Raw genomic sequence first — 9,846 nt, 5'->3', positions numbered from 1 at the left:
ATAACACTTCTGTTCTTCTACTCTTCCGCCATAATATCCCACAATGTGGGCAGCGACCTAAACATTTCGACGCACTTAATAACAATGGTCTATCGTCCATTTTTCACACTACAACAAACGTAGATCTTGAAGGTAAAATAAGGTAGATTCGAGCTCACACGGAGACTTACCAACACCTGTGGTATGCAAACTACCTTGCACACATACCGCAAGGTATCTCACGGAGTACGCTGTATCTGGGTGTACGGTTTGTGTAGAATCGTATTCGCAATCGTAATTTGCGACGGTTGCTGTAATGGAATAGCTTCGTATTAGCAAGCCACGTAATTCTCCCAGTTTATATTTACGACGACAGTACGTAAGTTGTTGCCAGACCCACATCACTTAACGTTTATTGCCACAAACTGCGTGCCGCGTGGGCAGTTCTTACAATTCGACGCGTAAATTCAATTCCATAGAGCGCGTTGCTTCTGGCACCTGGTGCCATCTAAGGCACACTCCGTGAAATACGGCGACCGAAGTAGTTCACTACCCGGACACCAGAGCCGCTTGACGCAACCGCCGTTTCATTTGACAAAGTGCTAGCAATAGAATAATCTGCACCGCAGACGAACGTCATCTCTTTCGATTACATAACAACTGAAGTGTTCAGCAGACGTCGCTTCCAAGGCGTCCATGAGGTGTCACAGATCACAGTGGCACACGTGCACATTAGCACAACTGTTTGGGGATTCGTCCTCGTGACTTCGCCCAAGGTAAGTCTTGAACTTTCGTACACAGTCTTAAGCTGGTTTACACCGGAGTGAATATAGCGAGTCAACGTCGGCGAGTGACAGTCCTCTCAGCTCTAAACAGTAGGCGAGTGCAAGCGAATTGCATTCGGTCGTGTTCGGCGGTTCACATTCGGGAGTGTTCGTTGGCTGTCGGTCTATTAGCGGATTAACAAAGGAAGTTTGCCTCCTCACCACTTCGGTGCTGACAGTACACAGAGCTATCGCCTGCTGTCTTGTCTACTTTAGCTGTTGTGATACGAATTGCACGAGTGATGAAGTGGTGTGATGACAACATAATGTTGCTGACAGAAAAACATAGATATCATAGGTGCTTATATGACCAAAGACCTATTCAGCACAATCGCCGAAGGAAAAGGAAGTATGGGAAGAATGTGTATACAGAATGTTAAGTAATATTTGGGAAATCTCTGTGGGAATGGATAGATGCCCTAAAGAAGAAGCAAAATGCTCCGTGTACACATATGGTCAATTTTTTTATTATTATTATCTTAGTTGCAGAGACAGTTTTGTCGTTATATGTGTGTTTCGTTCCTTTTTGTTTTCATATTTCCTACTTTGCTCGACAGGTATTTCTTTCTTTTCTTAAATGTTTGTTTTGGGAAGTGTTGAGTTAAAGCATATGTTTATCCTGATCGCCATGAAACCAGTAAATAAACAAATCATATTGAAAACACAGCCAATACTGGAAGCTTACTCTTACAGTTCTTACTGGCCTGATGTTTAGTGTATTCTGAACATTCTTCCCCCTCCAGGAATCGAATAGGCTACTTCCGAGAGGGGCGCCACCGAATAATAGTATGCGTTAGCCACCCCGGCTGGAGACCGACGTGTTGTGTCTGACTTCCAGCCAAGGTCGTGACGTCTGCTCTACCGATGTCGTGTTGGACTACTACACACTGTACATGAACTTGCAATTTGTGATGCGGCTGAAGCTAGACGTTCGTTTGCTGAAAGATTTCCTAACAGACACATCGAATAAATAAAATATCGACGTATTGTTGAGACAGGCTCGTCCGACAAAAGGTTATGTCATTGTGGAAGACCGTATAGTTTTAGGACACCTGATTTGGAAGGCAGAGTACTACGTCATATCAAGGGCAATAATGGCAGCAGTACCGGCAAAGTAGCTGGACGTGAGAATGTGTCACGCGACAGGTTCTTTATCCAGCCATCTATAGAGAGTGGAAGGTCTGTGAAACAAATTTTCGATCCAGAAAAGCTTTTTGTAATTGATTGCTGGGACTGCGTGCTCAGGAGCTACACTTTCTGTCTACCATACTACTCACCGATGAACCAAAGTGTATCAGGAACAGGAATGGAGTGCCCAAGTTTTACAACACTAATATGTGGGCCGATGAGAATCCTGTTGCAGTTTCAGAAACAAGAGATCACCAACAGTTCAGCGTTAATGTATGGGCTGGAGACAGGTTAAATGGACCTTTCATTTTCCGTGGAACAGTGAGTGGAGAATCTTAGAGTGAATTTTAAATGGAACATTTAACTGTTTTGTTGGAAGATCTCCCACTACACTTACGTCAGAACATGTGATTCATGCACGATAGGGCGCCACCTCATTTTGCGCTGCAAGCAAGAACAATTTTAAATCAGCGTTCGCCGGATAAATGGATAGGTCGTGAGGCAGCAACGTCTTGGCCTGCTCGATCTCCTGGTCTCAATCCATTGGATTTTTAATTTCGGGGGCATTTAAAGCACCTATTCGTCGTATTTTCAAGACCTCTCGTGAGTACTGACATTGTTCGCTTGACTTTCAATTAAAATGTTTTCCCCTGTGCAGGAATTACATAATGTGTGTACGGGTGCAGGTTGTGATGCAGCCCAACGACTACATGCATGGAAGTTTCGATCCGGTTGTGAGTCGTTCACGAATAGCCTAAAGCGGTTAAGGCGACTTCTCGCCTGAAGCGGGAAATCCAGGTTCGAGTACAAATTTCCACTGCGACCATTCCCTCACACGGCTGATAGTTGTTCGTATTCGCAGCTGCGAATACATTTCATGTGGTTGTTAGAAACTCGAATGAAAGATAGTGGTAAACATTTTGGAACATATCATTTGTTCAGCAGAAGACGACATTCGGACAGGATAAAATACTTGTAGAACTAAGCTGCAAATTTGAAAACAGAGACAGGTACGAAGCAAACATGTAACAAGGAAAAAAAGTGTCTGTAACTAAGGAAATAAAAAAAAATTGACCAGATGTGCTTCATTTTAAGTCATCTGTTCTTTCCCCGAAGGTTTTTCATATGTTAGTTAACACCCTATTGATGAAAATTAAAAATATACGAATCACATTTTATTGACAATATCTTCCTTATACATACGTGAATAAAATCCGGGAAGTGCTTCGCATATGTCGCTCTAGACATCAGAAACTATCTGATATGCAGCAGCTGCTGAAATGCGAAACAGTCACTAGAGTAAATGTCTCCGGCTGCAGACAGACAGTCTTCAGGTTCAATTGGGCACCGGTATTACTTTTCTGCGTTTAAATTTGCTCGTCAGTTGTAATGAGAAGCTAGGGAAACGCGTTAATAGTCACATGTGCAAAGTTTCCGACTAATGCTAAGGGAAGCTGCAGTGGCAATTCTGTGTTGAGTTTAGTACCTCCACGCATTTCTCGCTCATATGCAATTTCAGACACCTACACTCTTCTTTTCCTAACCCTTTTGCCTTACCTCGTCAAAAATAGTGTACTTGGCATGCAAAATTATCCTCTCTGAATGTCAAAGTTTTGGATCGTGTGTCTAACCTATATCTATAGTGCTGTAGCCTGTGTGCAGACTATTGGCGTCAAAAAAACAATAACATCACATTTGTAAAAACTTGTTCACGTGTACAAGCGAAAGGCACTGAACACTGGCGAATTGTCTATCAATGCTCATCGGCTTGTGTGCGCTTATGTTCACTCCGGTGCAAACTAGATTTTATTACTGTGTGAAATAACTTGTTATCAGGTAATGGAAAGATTGACAGAGAAGAAACTTTTTTAAATACTGACGCAACGCGGTCTAATAGTTGGGATAACTGATTCCCTCTGTACTTTCAAAATATGCCACAGTACACGGTGAGCCAGCTAAGAAGACCCACCGAAAATACAGAGTGTGTCGAAAAGAAAACACGTATTCCGAACACTTATGTGTATAAAACTGTACGACATACAACTATGGAAATTGGGAGAAGTGTTTGCGAATCTCTAAAATTTAGATTACTGATATTCAAAATATCCTCAACCAGCGACAGGAAAAATATCATATCTATACTCGAATTCTTCCCAAGCTCGTCCATCATCACTGATATTATGGCAGTACGAATCCGATTCCTCAAGTCTTCTAGGTTCTGTGGTATTGTTGGTGCATAAACGTTTTCCTTAATGAAACCCCACAGGAAGAAGTCACAGGGCGCCAAATCCGGCGACTACAGAGGTCAGCTGAGAAGTGCTAAGTGGCCGGCTGTCTGACGACCAATCCAACGGCGCGGTAGAGTTTCATTCAGATATTCGCGCACTTGGCAACTCCAGTTATGTGGTGCCCCGTCGTGTTGAAAAATTAAGTTATCGTCGTTTAGCCTAGGCAACAACCAGTTTCATAACACTGCTAACCGTTCACCATGTTTCCATCAAAGAAGAATGGGCCGTGAACAGATGAGTGAGACATCGCAAAAAACACATTGACTTTGGGTGAATCTCGTACATGTTAGGTGTATGGATGTGGATTCTGCAGACCCCAAATTCGAACATTCTGTTTGTCTACTTTCCCACTAAAACGGAAAGTCGCTTCATCGCAGAACGCGTTGCGTTGTGCGAAAATGTTATCATCGTCAATAGCATTGTGAAGCTCTTCAGAAAATGCCACACATTTGCGTTTATCATCATGACGCAGAGCCTGTAACTGTTGTAACTTGTACGGCTTCATACTAATTGGTGTATCAAAAAATTCGCAACTGTAGTTGTAACTCTCGACTAGCACAACGAGTTGATTTTGTAAAACTACGTTGGACGGTGGTTTGAATTCGTGCGACATTTCGTCGGAAACACGATGGCGGCCAGAACTCTTTCTGTTACATATTGCTAGATATCATCAGTGAAGGCATGGAACTTCAGTCTGATACGTCTTAGCACTGTAATCACGGGATCACATTTCGCAAACTCGAGAACAGAAAATGATTTTGGCCATGTGCGTCACATATTATGATACACGCAAACTCACTCATCAAAATTTATAGGTTAACCATCTGTATACATGTCGGTTGGGCCTGGTGGGTTAGCGGTGAAGGGTGTGACAGCAAAAATGCGATGTAACCATTTTTCAACATGTGACGGCAACCAAACAAACAGAAGACAACCGACATCTAGCAGCAATGAACATAAACTAGACAATGTATTCGTTCCTCCAATAGCTGAACGCAGTGATCCAGAGTGTGACAACATAACACAGAGGGATAAGTATATCTTTGTGAGACATCATGTATAGTCGAAATATATAAATACATCCAAGCGTTGTTATAGAGGAGAATATGAAAATTATTTGACATACACAAATAAGTTTGTGATTTCCCTAAATCACTCCAGGCAAATGCCGGGATGGTTCCTCTGAAAGGGCACGGCCGACTTCCTTCCCCATCCTTCCCTAATTCGGTGAGACCGATGACCACGCTGTCTGGTCTCCTTCCCCAAACCAACCAACCAACCACAAATAAGTTTATAGTAGACGAATTGGGACATCAGCTTTTTTTCATTAAAACGACTTGTATCTTTCTAGAGTTCCTCAATCTGTAAAAAGTGGAATACCTATAAGATCACCTTGGTGTCCAGCTATCTGTCCAGCTTTTAAGACCACTTTTTCTTAGAAATAAGTAGACATACAAAGTTGAAATTTATGTCACATACTAAGTCTACGCCCCTTGTCGGTGCGATAAACTGAAGCTTCTAAGTCAATGCAGTCAAGAGACACGACTGCTTATGTCACACATTTCGATAATCGCAAACTCACTCATAAAATCTCATGGTTTTAACTGAAGAAGACGCCGGCCTTAAAACCGTACATTGTATGATCACTTATAAAAGTCTATAGGGTACTTGACCTAGAATCGTAAAATTTGGGAAGATACAAATTTTCACAATACAAATAAAGGAAAAAAACCTAACAGTTGTAATTATATCACATAAAAAATATTTTTTGCCTGTCGTCCGTCTGTCTGTCGGCCTGTTAAGACCCCTTTTTCGAAGGAACGGCTAGACGTATGAAGGTGATATTACGTCAAATACTATTGTTTATAACGGTCCTTTGACAGTGTAAAAAAATTAAAACTTCTAAGTCAATACGACCAAAAATACTGCCATATATGACACAGGTTCTGATACTCACAAACTCACTCATCAAAAATTGTGGGTTAACTATCTATACACATGTTAGGCCTGGTGGATTAGCCGGCCGGAGTGACCGTGCGGTTCTAGGCGCTGCAGGCTGGAGCCGAGCGACCGCTACGGTTGCAGGTTCGAATCCTGCCTAGGGGCATGGATGTGTGTGATGTCCTTAGGTTAGTTGGGTTTAATTAGTTCTAAGTTCTAGCCGGCTGATGACCTCAGAAGTTAAGTCGCATAGTGCTCAGAGCCATTTGAACCTGGTGGGTTAGCGGCGAAGGGTGTGGCAGGAAACCGAGTGGTAGCGGGATCGAATCTCGGTCGGACGACAGATTCTTCAGTCTTCGTTTTACCACAGCCTTCACCTCTAAACAATGTGAGGAGTCGCCAAGAAACAACACGTGATCCAGGTTACACGTTAAACTGTCCCCTTTCACAGATTGGATAAGGGGGGTAGGCTAGGGACATTCAAGTCGCCGAAATGGCGTCCAATAAAGACTTGCACCAAACCATTGGGCCACACCAAATTATTATTATTATTATTATTATTATTATTATTATTACCTACATACATGGCTAAGTTTGTACGTAACTGTCAGATCGCGAGTACTAATCGAACTTTTAAGCAAACGTTTAAGCCAGTCACGGGTCATGTGTTTACTATTTTCCTACGATGACCGGCTGCAAGCCCGAAATACTATTAGCCTGTCATAGCAAGTGCTCAGAAAGTTGATCTTGGGCGTTGCTACATGTTACATAGCGATTCTGGGCCGACAGCATTGCACCACTATCCCGTTTTGTACAGCAGTTCATGTCTTTAGGATTCACTTTAGGATTCATCATTGTTTCCTACGCCTTTTGTTTCCATTTTCCCTACAGGTGAAATTCCGGAGATATTAACTGTGGCGAGCTTGTGTAAAACCCTCCCCTGGTGCTGCCTGTTCTTATTAAAATATCCATCTGTGATACAACCTCCTGTCTTGGCCTATACACAAACCTTTACTGCTACTTCTACATTATTACTCTGCAATTTACAATTAAGAACCTGGCTAACGGTTCTTTGAACCACCTTCAGACTATTTCTCTACTGTTCCACTTACAACGCTATACTCTAACGGAACAAATAGTCGGCCGTCCGCGGTGGCCGAGCGGTTCTAGGCGCTTCAGTCCGGAACCGCGCTGCTGCTACGGTCGCAGGTTCGAATCCTGCCTCGGGCATGGATGTGTGTGATGTCCTTAGGTTAGTTACGTTTAAGTAGTTCTAAGTTCTAGGGGACTGATGACCTCAGATGTTAAGTTCCATATTGGTTAGAGCCATTTGAACCATTCCAGTGACCATCTTCTCCTCCAAATGCGAAAATATTTTATTACTGCATAGGGCGAAACGATCATCGTAATAAAATAAGATAAATCAGAACTCTTACAGAAAGATTGAAGTGTTCATTTTGCCCATGTACTGTTAGAGTGTGCACAACACAATTATTCAACCAGTCACCTAATTTACAAAAATGGAAACCCCCATTTTTATTACATATTCGAGTAGTACGTAAAGAAATATGAATGTTTTAGTTGGACCACTTTTTTCGCTTTTTGATAGATGACGCTGTAATAGTCACAAACGTATAAGTACGTGGTATCACGTACCATTCCGCCAGTGCGGAGTATTTGCTTCGTGATACATTACCCGTGTTAAAATGGACCGTTCACCAGTTGCGGAAAAGGTCGATATTGTGTTGATGTATGGCTATTGTGATCAAAATGCCCAACAGGCGTGTGCTATGTATGCTGCTCGGTATCCTGGACGACATCATCCAAGTGCCCGGACCGTACGCCGGATAGTTACGTTATTTAAGGAAACAGTAAGTGTTCAGCCACATGTAAAACGTCAACCACGACCTGCAACAAATGATGATGCCCAAGTAGGTCTTTTAGCAGGTGTCGCGGCTAATCCGCACATCAGTAGCAGAGAAATTGCACGAGAATCGGGAATCTCAAAAACGTCGGTGTTGAGAATGCTACGTCAACATCGATTGCACCCGTACCATATTTCTATGCACCAGGAATTGCATGGCGACGACTTTGAACGTCGTGTACAGTTCTGCCACTGGGCACAAGAGAAATTACGGGACGATGACACACACGTTCTATTTAGCGACGAAGCGTAATTCACCAACAGCGGTAACGTAAACCGGCATAATATGCACCATTGGGCAACGGAAAATCCACGATGGCTGCGACAAGTGGAACATCAGCGACCTCGGCGGGTTAATGTATGGTGCGGCATTATAGGAGGAAGGATAACTGGCCCCCATTTTATCGATGGCAATCTAAATGGTGCAATGTATGCTGATTTCCTACGTAATGTTCTACCGATGTTACTACAAGATGTTTCACTGCATGACAGAATGGCGATGTACTTCCAACATGATGGATGTCCGGCTCATAGCTCGCGTGCGGTTGAAGCGGTATTGAATAGCATATTTCATGAGAGGTGGATTGGTTGTCAAAGCACCATACCATGGTCCGCACGTTCACCGGATCTGACGTCGCCGGATTTCTTTCTGTGGGGAAAGTTGAAGGATATTTAATATCGTGATCCACCGACAACGCCTGACAACATGCATCAGCGCATTGTCAATCTATGTGCGGACATTACGGAAGGCGAACTACTGGCTGTTGAGAGGCAAGTCGTTACACGTATTGCCAAATGCATTGAGGTTGACGGACATCATTTTGAGCATATATTGCATTAATGTGGTATTTACAGGTACTCACGCTGTAACAGCATGTGTTCTCAGAAATTATAAGTTCACAAAGGTACATATATCACATTGGAACAACTGAAATAAAATGTTCAAACGTACCTACGTTCTGTATTTTAATTTAAAAAACCTACCTGTTACCAACTGTTCGTGTAAAACTGTGAGCCATATGTTGGTGACTATTACAGCGCCATCTATCTAAAACACCCATATTTCGTTACGTACTACACGAATATGTAATAAAAAAAGGGGGTTCCTATTTTTAAAAAAAGCAGTTGATATCCGTTTGACCTATGGCAGCGCCATCTAACGGTCCAACCATAGCGCCATCTGGTTTCCCCCTTCAAGCTAGACAAGTTTCGTTCTTTGTAGTTTTTTCGTCTGACGCTTATTTCGTGATATATTTGGCCCGGTCACGATCAATGGACCACCCTGTATACATCATAAAATTTACGGTAACGTTACATAAAAGTACAATAAAAATAATTCACAAAGGAAGTTTCATACAACAGTATATCCTCTAACACACACATACACACAAAACAGCGAGAGAGAGAGAGAGAGAGAGAGAGAGATAGAGAGAGAAAGAGAGACCACGAAGGAACTCTTCGTTTGAGATGGAAATCACTAGACTGTGATTCAAGTATACAGACAAACAAACGACTAAACTTTCATAAATATTGGATCGTTTCTTCAAGAGAAACTGCTTCACAAATTGAGCAAGTCAGCAACTCTTGGATCCACTTGTGGTACTTGTGAAAGCAGTTATTTTGCTTGGATCTGATTGACAGATTTGTTAGATGTCCTCCTGAGAGGTATCGCGCCAAATTCTGTCCAATTGACGCACTAGATCGTCAACAACCCGAGATGGTTTGAGAACACTGCCCATATTGCTCCAAACGTTTCCAGTTG

At 42.6% G+C, this 9,846-nt stretch overlaps 1 protein-coding gene across 1 annotated transcript in view; it reads left to right on the top strand.

Moving 5' to 3' along the window:
• Nucleotides 1-574: 574 nt before the first annotated feature.
• Nucleotides 575-9,846, top strand: part of LOC124544650 (UDP-glycosyltransferase UGT5-like) — a 67,572-nt gene continuing 58,300 nt past the window's right edge. Inside the window, exon 1 of the mRNA XM_047123263.1 lies at nucleotides 575-755. The gene's annotated coding sequence lies outside the window, so the exon portion shown is untranslated. The remainder of the gene's footprint in view (nucleotides 756-9,846) is intronic.

Source organism: Schistocerca americana, chromosome 8, assembly GCF_021461395.2.
Source record: "Schistocerca americana isolate TAMUIC-IGC-003095 chromosome 8, iqSchAmer2.1, whole genome shotgun sequence".
Classification (NCBI taxonomy): domain Eukaryota; kingdom Metazoa; phylum Arthropoda; class Insecta; order Orthoptera; family Acrididae; genus Schistocerca; species Schistocerca americana.
Note: the sequence above shows the minus strand (reverse complement) of the source record. Positions and strands in the feature narration are given on the sequence as shown.